Source organism: Haliotis asinina, chromosome 12 (genome assembly GCF_037392515.1).
Source record: "Haliotis asinina isolate JCU_RB_2024 chromosome 12, JCU_Hal_asi_v2, whole genome shotgun sequence".
In the NCBI taxonomy this organism is placed as follows: Eukaryota; Metazoa; Mollusca; class Gastropoda; order Lepetellida; family Haliotidae; genus Haliotis; species Haliotis asinina.
Window position 1 is genome coordinate 55,425,395 of NC_090291.1, and position 11,312 is coordinate 55,436,706.

At 42.2% G+C, this 11,312-nt stretch overlaps 1 protein-coding gene across 1 annotated transcript in view; it reads right to left on the reverse strand.

The window, feature by feature from the left end:
* Positions 1-1,424, reverse strand: part of LOC137258038 (carboxypeptidase B-like) — a 48,313-nt gene extending 46,889 nt beyond the window's left edge. The window contains exon 1 of the mRNA XM_067795578.1: positions 971-1,424. The gene's annotated coding sequence lies outside the window, so the exon portion shown is untranslated. The remainder of the gene's footprint in view (positions 1-970) is intronic.
* Between the last annotated feature and the right edge of the window lie 9,888 nt (positions 1,425-11,312).

Genomic DNA, 11,312 nt, shown 5'->3' on the forward strand with positions numbered 1-11,312 from the left:
GACTCCAGTAAGTGGACGTGATTAAGGTATCATTTAGCATAGTAGATTGGTTTTGCTGGAAGTTTTACCGCAAGTCGTCGCAATTACAGCACCATCAACACAACCCGTGAATAACTGTTACCATACAAACCAGGGCTTGATTGACCGGACGCCACTGGGGTATGACCACACACATTCAACAGGATCACATACCGTGGGCCATTACCACGGTCATGAGAACTCTCTGCTAGACCCTGAGTCCGCTGTACGGTTCCTGTTCTATAATGGTCATGTAGACATGAATCGTAACATGCTCACCGGTCCCAACCGTCCCAAACACATGCACAGGTTAGTCAGTCACCCATCCAAAAACACCCGTCATTGTATGATACAAATTAAACATCACATATAATTTCTTTTTACTAATGTGGCAAATCTGGAAAGCATCCACCACATTTTAACCTTTAAAACCGTTTGAAATATTTTCCTTGAATATTGTAAAATTGGATCAAGATACTTTTTGACAACGTATCCTACTACAATAGCCTTTGTAGTGATCCAGAAGTGTACACGCGTATTGGTCCTCTGGCAAGGGAACATTCCCAATTTTATAATTCCTTCAGAGTGAGACATTGAGTAACAGTTTTCTCTACGCTGACTTGTGCAATTGTTGTTGTTGTTTTAATATAAACGTACTACATTTATGTTTGGATCCTATAATACATTATGTATGTATATGATAAGTTACATGTACACCTATAATAACTAAGGCCATCACATATATATTAATAACACAATATGTCAACGAAAGACAATAACCAGTCTTGGTTATGCGCAGCTTCCTGAAATAATAATGTCAGGTGTTCGCCGAAACAGTAATACTTTTAAAGAATTTAACTAAACTAAATGAGTTTGACGTATTTTCAAAATGTGAAACACGTTTTGTACGTTTTTAAATTTGTTATAAACATAAACATGAAGTAAAACCTACCTGTCTCTTTCCAACCGCAAGTTGAAGAAATAATCTTGGAGAATGTTTCTATGATTGACCGCTGAGCGAATAAGTCGGTTCCCAAATGCCGCTTGTGGTTTGAGATGAATTGCCTCCCTTTCGGAAGTGACGCCATGTTGCTATATCATCCCCGTCCGCTTCAGGGTGCAGGTGGTGGAATGACTCCAATCTAATTACCGTATCACAGACTCGATACGTGGGTCGAAACCATAGACACCTAGTCCGTCATGGAGCGGAAACAATGCTGTTACAATGAACGATGTCAGGCAAATCTGGCAACGGATTCAGTCCGGTTGCTCATTGAGAAGACCTAACTGGGCCTTGGGACCACAAATGAATGCGTTACGTTCTGCCATTAGAAGTCGGGTAACAGGGTCCTGGCAGCACGGACGTGACTTGACACAGGGGGAGGCATTCTGCCGCGCTGAGAATTGTCTTTGACGCTCAATACAGAGATGTCAAATCGCCCACGCGACATGTGCGTTCATGTGATTTATTAGGAGGTTAAGATCATTGCAAGCGATGTTTTTTTTCTTGTTTTTTTTGTGGGTTTGTGGTAGAAATGAATGAAATCTGAGAAAAGTAAATGAAGTGTAAGATTTATTTATGTGAAAATTCATCCATTGAATGAAAACAGTTAAAAGCTACTTTTCCCTTTCGTGATTTGAAATACATTACGTAATATATTGAAAAGTGGTAGATATGGTTACATTACTGTAGCATCGAGTTGTATGTCACATTCGCTCATGATATAGTTAGAAACATGCGAGTCACTCTATGATACCACTCACTCAATCGCACTCATTCACTCAAACACATTCACATCGTCTATATAATCTAGTTTCAGGTTCCCGTTCTGTCCTGTCACTAACAACATAGGTGCCTTTAGTTCCATTAGTATAACCCTGGTGTGTGTGGAGGGCGGTCATTTCTATTGCCAGAATGAGATGTGATTATTTTCCCAAACTTGGGCAAGGCTGTTATCCACGGGTCGTTCATCGTAAACAATAGTCCCATGTGTTTCATTTAATTTAAGTGAGCGTAACTCACATCTACGCAGACATCTATGAGTGGTATTACGTGAAACTTGGGGAGGTATAACGTGACACTTAAGGAGGTATAACGTGACACTTGTGGAGGTATAACGTGACACTTGTGGAGGTATGACGTGAAACGTGGGGAGGTATGACGTGACACTAGGGCAGGTATGATGTGACACTTGGGGAGGTATGACGTGACACTGGGAGAGGTATGACGTCACATTGTGGAGGTATGGGGAGGTATAACGTGACATTTTCAAGGTATCACGTGCCACTGGGGAGGTATGACGTGACACTGGTGGCGGTATGACGTGACACTGGTGAGGTATGACGTGACACTGGGAGAGGTATGACGTCACATTGTGGAGGTATGGGGAGGTATGACGTGACACTGGTGGAGGTATGACGTGACACTGGTGAGGTATGACGTGACACTGGGAGAGGTATGACGTCACATTGTGGAGGTATGGGGAGGTATGACGTGACACTTGTGGAGGTATATTGTGACACTGGGGGAGGTATGACGTGACTCTGAGGAAGGTATAACGTGAAGCTGGAGGAGGTAACATGTGACACTGATGGAGATATAACATGACACTGAAGGAGGTGTGACATGACTGGGGGAGCTATGATGTGACACTTGTGGAGGTATAACGTCACATTGGAGAGGTATGACGTAACACTTGGGAAGGTATAACGTGACACTGAGGGAGATATTATGTGACACTTAGGCAAGTATAATGTGACACTTAGGGAGGTATAACGTGACACTAAGGGAGGTCATAACGCGACACTTGCGAAGGTAGAACGTGACACTCAAGGAGGTTATAACGTTACAGCTGGGAAGGTATAACGTGACACTGAGGTGGTATAACGTCACACTGAGGAAGATATTATGTGGTACTGAGGGAGGTATAACGTGACACTAAACGGGGCTATAACGTGGCACTAAGGGAGGTATAACGTGACACTGATTGAGATATGTGATACTGAGGGGGTATAACGTGACACTGAGGGAGGTATAATGTGACATTGATGGAGGTATAGCGTAACACTGAGGGAGGTATAACGTGACACTGATTGAGATATGTGATACTGAGGGGGTATAACGTGACACTGAGGGATCTATAATGTGACACTGAGGGGGATATAACGTGACACTTGCGAAGGTATGACGTGACACTGAGGGAGGTATAAAGTGACACTGAGAGAGGTATAATGTGACACTGAGGGAGGTATAACGTGACACTGAGGAAGGTATAACGTGACACTGAGGGAGGTATAACGTGAAATTGGGGGAGGTTATAAGGTGACACTTGCGAAGGTATGACGTGACACTGGGAGGTATAACGTGACACTGAGGGAGGTTATAACGTGACTTTTGGGAAGGTATAACGTGACACTGAGGGAGATATTATGTGACACTTAGGTATAGCGTGACACTGAGGGAGGTATAACGTGACAATGAACGAGGTTATAACGTGACAGTTGCGAAGGTATAGCGTGACACTGAGGGAGGTATAACGTGACACTGAGGGAGGTGTAACATGACACTGAGGGAGGTTATAACGTGACCCTTGCGAAGGTATAACGTGACACTGAGAGAGGTATAACGTGACACTGAGAGAGGTATAATGTGACACTGACGGAGGTATAAAGTGACACGGAGGGAGGTTATAAGGTGACACTTGCGAAGGCATAACGTGACACTGAGGAAGGTATAACGTGACACTGAGGGAGGTTATAACGTGACACTTGCGAAGGTATGACGTGACACTGAGGGAGGTATAACGTGACACTGAGGAAGGTATAACGTGACACTGAGGGAGGTTATAACGTGACCCTTGGCAAAGTATAACGTGACACAGGGGGAGGTATGACGTGAGTCTGAGGGAGGTAACATGTGACACAGGGGGGTAACATGTCGAAGGTATGACGTCACACTGGGTAGGTATGACGTGACACTGCTTCACATGGCAATTTTCGTGTCATTCCACACACGAATAACAGTAACAGAACCACACAACTTTGTTACGCATTCAGTCATAACTTTACATTTGTGTCTCGGGAGTCCGTTGTCTGTGGCATGTATCCCCAGCTCGCCATAAACAAATATACGTTCAATATCTCAGCAAAATGTATATTTTTGATGCTTGTTTCGTTGTCGAGAGTAGTCATAGGTGTATATATGAGTTGATGATGTATAAAAAGTTTGTTTTTTTATCCATACAATGTGTTATGTTACAGAACTCGAGGACTTACCAGTACTGGGACACACCGAGCTGCATATAAATCTTTCGGGACCTAATTTGATCATCATCGATATGTCGTGGTATATTATAGGATAATGAACGTCTAGACCAGCACAGTGACGTTGTTACCATTGAATACAGACCACTCATCCGGGAGATAAAACCAAATAACATTAACAACACCTGTACGTCGTCTCCTGAGGGTGTTTCCAGTTTATTTATATCACAATATAAATGTGTTTATAATGTGGCGGTGAATGCTGTTAAGACTCAACAGTTGTATAAACACACACACAAACACAAACACACATACACACACAAACACAAACACACACACACACAAACAAACAAACAAACCCCTCCCTTTCTCCCATCACTATGTAACGATGACAGTAGTTTTTGTCTTGTCCGAATCCAGAAGAGGTCGTGTCCGCTATGTTAACAATAATACCTAACTGTGTAGTGTTTATCACATGAGTATATTTTGTCTAAGGAGGTCTACAAAGTAGTCCTTTGCCATTTACATAAACTGGAACTATGTGTGTATCCCAGGTAATCATCCCGTAGCTGACTATTAGGGTGTACTGAGTGGGTGTTTCAGGTTATATGGTAGCCTGGGATGTGTGTTCAGACTGTGTCTTCTACCCTGGAACGTATGCCCAGCTCATCAGACTGGATGTAATCCACCCTCATACTGGATATATTCTATGCAAGACGGGTGATCATACATGACGTGTCCTTCGTATGAGCGTGCGTTCAGATTGAGTGACTTGTCCCAAGGAACGTTCCTCGTTTGAGTCACATTACTGTTTGGGCCCAGGCTGCGTGATGGAGCGGGAACCCTGCGGCTTCAAACAACAGTAACTCCATCTCGTAACTACTATTCCCTTGATATTTGCTGATGGCGTTCGTTTTGTCAATAATGAACATAACTAACTTTTTATAACTGAAATGTTCCCAGGTTTTGTATTACCCATATTGTTGTTCTTGTAGAAAATAAAACCGGTCTGTGTGTTTGCATGCTTTCGGTCAATCATGAGAAATGAGTGTTTCTGTAGACAAAGCCAGTTCATGTCCAGCCCAAAGCTTAAACATGGCTGTTGCCAACAATGAATACTAACTCAATTATTCCAACATATGGCCGAGCTCACCTCGCGGCAGCGGATGTCTTAATTCTCAACTAAGGACATCCTGTCAATGTGTGGAAAGAATATTTACAAACACAAAAAGTAACAGAGTGTTAGCGCATGGTAAGGACGCCACAGAACCAACCGTGCTTGGGGTGTTAAAGATACACAGCCTTGGGGGATTAAAAATGAAATTTGGACATGCAATTTGTGATATTGATCGCATTTTCAAAGAATTCTGCGCAAAACTAGTGTACTGTATGGAAGACATTCTAAACGTTTTAAGTAATAGAAATAACAAATGTTTATGGACGTTTCGGTATCGATACCTAAACCGTTCTGAAGCTTACTTATACATCTGTACCGAAACGTCGCTATTATACACTTAAAATAAGTTGATCACCCATAAACACATGTCGTTCCTAAACTAGTGTAGGACATATTGACGTGGTTGTAACCTTGATTCACAACCTACGCCATGTTTACCGTCCATTCTCGGACGAAGTCAGGACATATGCCCGAAAGAAAACAAATCTCAAGCTACAGATCCGCACCAAATAGTAGAGCGAGTCCCTGATTGGATATATATACTGTATATAGTTGCACGTTAAAAGAGGTGTCAATAATAGAGGACACTATCCAATCAGAGACTCTCCCTGCTATTCGGTGCTGGTTTGTAGCCTGAGATTTGTTTAGTTGTTGAAAGGAATCTGGTAACCATGGCTACTATGTAGATGTTAACAACTGAGTGTGACTAAGTTCTTATAAACAACATCTACAATTATTACCACGTTTGAGATCTGAAATATATCGCCCTGGTAATACTGTTCAACAACCAAAATATCTTCAGGCTGGACCAAGAGTTTGACTCACGCTAAACTCACAATAACTCTGACGCTTTGCATTAATTCCCTCCCTGAATCCGTAATGACTAACGTGAATGTGTCGCACAATGATCACAGCAGATGCTGAGATTTCACTTAGCGCCAGTGCACTGATCCAGCAGTTGGCAAGGATATTCCATGTATATAAAACTGCTGAATACAACTGCTGCTTACAGGTCTGGTAGATAACGAAGTATTTTTATGAAATATAAAGAGAAGACATTCATAAAGGACACAAGAAACTCGATAGAGGTTCCATACGCTCGTGTTGCTCAGCAACAAGCATTGGCACAGGATGGTGGTGTAGATGTAATAATAATGTAATATATCTCAATTACTCATTTTACACACCACCAATATGTCAGGATCAGACCTCAGTCACTCACTCGTTCATTCCACAAGCAACCAACATAAATACCTCATTCACTCACTCCACACAACCAACATACCGCCATAATACCTCACTCATTTATTCTACACACGGTCAATATAGCGTCGTTATACCTCACTCACTCCCTCCACTAACGTCCAATATAGCGTCATAATAGTTCAATTACTCACTCCACCCAAGACCAATATAGCGTTATAATACCCCACTCACTCACTCAACACACAACACATAAAGCGTCATAATACCCAACTTATTCATTCCACACACGACCAATATAGCGTCATTATACCTCACTCACTCACTCCAGTCACGACCAGTATAGCGTCATAATAGTTCAATTGCTCACTCCACACAACCAATATAGCGTCATAATACCTCACTCACTCACTCCACTCACGACCAATATAGGGTCATAATACCTCACTCACTCAACACACAACCAATATAGCACCATAATACCTCACTCACTCATTCTACACACGACCAATATAGCGGCATAATAGCTCAATTACTCACTCAACACACAACCAATATAGCGTCACGATTCATCAGATATTACACACACGACCAATATTGCGTAATAATACCTCACTCATTCATTCCACAACCAACCTACATAGCGTCATAATATATCACTTTCTCACTTTCTCCACACACGACCTATATAGCATCATAATACCTCACTCACTCACTCACTCCAAGCACGACCAATATAGCGTCATAATACTTCACTCACTCACTCCACCCACGACCAAAATAGCGTACACACAACCAATATAGTGTCATAATACCTCATTCATTCCATATGCGACCAATATAGTGCCATAATGCTTAACTCACTCATTCTAAACACGACCACTATAGCGCCATAATATTTCATTCACTCCACACAGGACCAATATTGCGTCAAAATACCTCACTCACTCCACACACAACCAATATAGCACCATAATGCTTCACTCACTCATTCTACACACGACCAATATAGCGGCATAATAGCTCAATTACTCACTCAACACACAACCAATATAGCGTCACGATTCATCAGATATTACACACACGACCAATATTGCGTAATAATACCTCACTCATTCATTCCACAACCAACCTACATAGCGTCATAATATATCACTTTCTCACTTTCTCCACACACGACCTATATAGCATCATAATACCTCACTCACTCACTCACTCCAGGCACGACCAATATAGCGTCATAATACTTCACTCACTCACTCCACCCACGACCAAAATAGCGTACACACAACCAATATAGTGTCATAATACCTCATTCATTCCATATGCGACCAATATAGCGCCATAATTCTTAACTCCCTCATTCTAAACACGACCAATATAGCGCCATAATATTTCATTCACTCCACACAGGACCAATATTGAGTCATAATACCTCACTCACTCCACACACAACCAATATAGCACCATAATGCTTCATTCACTCATTCCACACACGACCGATATAGCGCCATAATACCTCGTCCTTCCACACATGACCAATATAACGCCATAATACCTCATTCCTTCCGACCCGTGAAGGTCCCGAGTACAACAGGCCTTCAGCAACCCATGCTTGCCATAAAAGGTGACTATGCTTGTCGTAAGAGGCGACTAACGGGATCGGGTGGTCAGGATCGCTGACTTGGTTGATACATGTCATCGGTTCCCAGTTGCGCAGATCGATGCTCACTGGATTGTCTGGTCCAGACTCGATTATTTACAGACCGCAGCCATATAGCTGGAATATTGTTGAGCGTGGCGTAAACCTAAACTCACTTACTCATTCCTTACTCATTCCTTCCACACACGATCGATACAACACCTTAATACCTAATTCCTTCCACACACGATTGATACAACGCCACAATACCTAATTCCTTCCACACACGATCGATACAACGCCACAATACCTAATTCCTTCCACACACGATCGATACAACGCCATAATACCTCATTCCTTCCACACACGATCGATACAACACCTTAATGCCTAATTCCTTCCACACACGATCGATAGAACGCCATAATACCTCATTCCTTCCACACACGATCGATACAACGCCATAATACCTAATTCCTTCCACACACGATCGATACAACACCTTAATACCTAATTCCTTCCACACACGATCGATACAACGCCACAATACCTAATTCCTTCCACACACGATCGATACAACGCCATAATACCTAATTCCTTCCACACACGATCGATACAACACCTTAATACCTCATTCCTTCCACACACGATCGATACAACGCCACAATACCTCATTCCTTCCACACGCGATCGATACAACGCCATAATACCTCATTCCTTCCACACACGATCGATACAACGCCATAATACCTCATTCCTTCCACACACGATCGATACAACACCTTAATACCTCATTCCTTCCACACACGATCGATACAACACCTTAATACCTAATTCCTTCCACACACGATCGATACAACGCCATAATACCTCATTCCTTCCACACACGACCAATAAAACGCCATAATACCTCATTCCTTCCACACACGACCAATACAACGCCATAATACCTCATTCCTTCCACACACGACCAATAAAACGCCATAATGCCTCATTCCTTCCACACACGACCAATAAAACGCCATAATACCTCATTCCTTCCACACACGACCAATACAACGCCATAATACCTCATCCCTTCCACACACGACCAATACAACGCCATAATACCTCATTCCTTCCACACACGACCAATACAACGTCATAATACCTCATCCCTTCCACACACGACCAATACAACGCCATAATACCTCATCCCTTCCACACACGACCAATAAAACGCCATAATACCTCATTCCTTCCACACACGACCAATAAAACGCCACAATACCTCATTCCTTCCACACACGATCGATACACCTTAATACCTCATCCCTTCCACACACGACCAATAAAACGCCATAATACCTCATCCCTTCCACACACGACCAATAAAACGCCATAGTACCTCATTCCTTCCACACACGACCAATAAAACGCCATAATACCTCATTCCTTCCACACACGACCAATAAAACGCCATAATACCTCATTCCTTCCACACACGACCAATAAAACGCCATAATACCTCATTCCTTCCACACACGACCAATAAAACGCCATAGTACCTCATTCCTTCCACACATGACCAAGGTACGTATGGTATGGACGTATGCTGATCCTATGTGTATGTAGCTGAGTGGGAGTTTCTGTTCATATAATGTCTTTTTTCTAAACGTTTTTGCCAATCCTAAATTGCTCCTGGTCCTTACCATAGGTCTTTACACCAAGAAATACAGTAAGAAAACCTATGAGTGTGTTAAATCAGACTTGCCGCAAAACGATTTACATAGTCTATAGAAATAAACTGGAGTCGATGACATCCCCTCCCCATCTTGAGCATGTGTATATATATCTTACCTTCATGTAAAATACTTTAATTTCTTTGGTCAATGACCGTTTAACAGAGTGCTAACTGGCAAAAATATTACCTGCTGCCATGGTAACGCCATGGTAACTCTCCACCGAGAAGCTGTATTGCTTACAATCATATGATGTATATTATGATGCAAGGAGTGCCGGATTTCTAAAACCGTTCGATTAGATGTTTTTGAATTCACAACGTACACATTTACCGACTTTTACTGGTTTATTTAAACTGTTTTATACATTGCATTGTTTGCACACTCAACTCAAACATAATTAAACATTTTTATAGCCGTTATAAGTTTGTCCGACTATTTTTCAATGATATTAAAAATCCAAACGCCTTGTCCTACAGTCGGTAGTGAGCTTCAAAATAAAATAACATGATATTTTCTAAAGTTAATATGGCGGTAAGATGAATACGTTGCCAACGTTTCCCTCGGACCCATACTGGCTTGGGTAACACTGTTACAAAGATGCGCGCGTCAAACCGTATTACCCTCGAAAGAAGCGTACAAGTTATAGCATCACTATCAAATATTCATGTTATTAGGTGTTGGTGAGGTGGGCGTGCCCTGTCCCGCCCAGCGAATCTGTCACAAACACATCCAGTGACCAGTCCACTACTTTACTGAAAACAACAACTTTCGGTACAAGTTAAAATACGAAACCACACAGGATATCACTTTTACAACTCTATGCTGTAAATTTGGAAATGTCCTCCAAATGTCTGCCACGATACATATGGAACGCATGACTTGAGACTTGCATGGTGTGACGCTGTTACAACCTCCTAGCAAGACATATCGGTGGACAGATCAGGAGCGAAACAGGCGAGAAACTGGACAAACATTCAAGAATACTACACGACTAAACAGAATCTGATGTGAAAATGGACACATTATTCACGTAAAATACACTAGGGAGCAGATGGGAAAAGAAACAACCCATTCATATAAACTGAACTGCTACTCCGACAGGATTGTAAGCCGGGGATATTGGGTATCACTTTCCATGATGAATCCAGAGTTAGAAAACAACATCGATGAAACAGGTGTTAGTTACTTCACCAGAACACAACTTCCCCCGTGTTTGAACCGTCGATACGTTATCACCTCGTCCAGATACACGATCAATATGAACTAGAGTTATCTTCCTTGATGC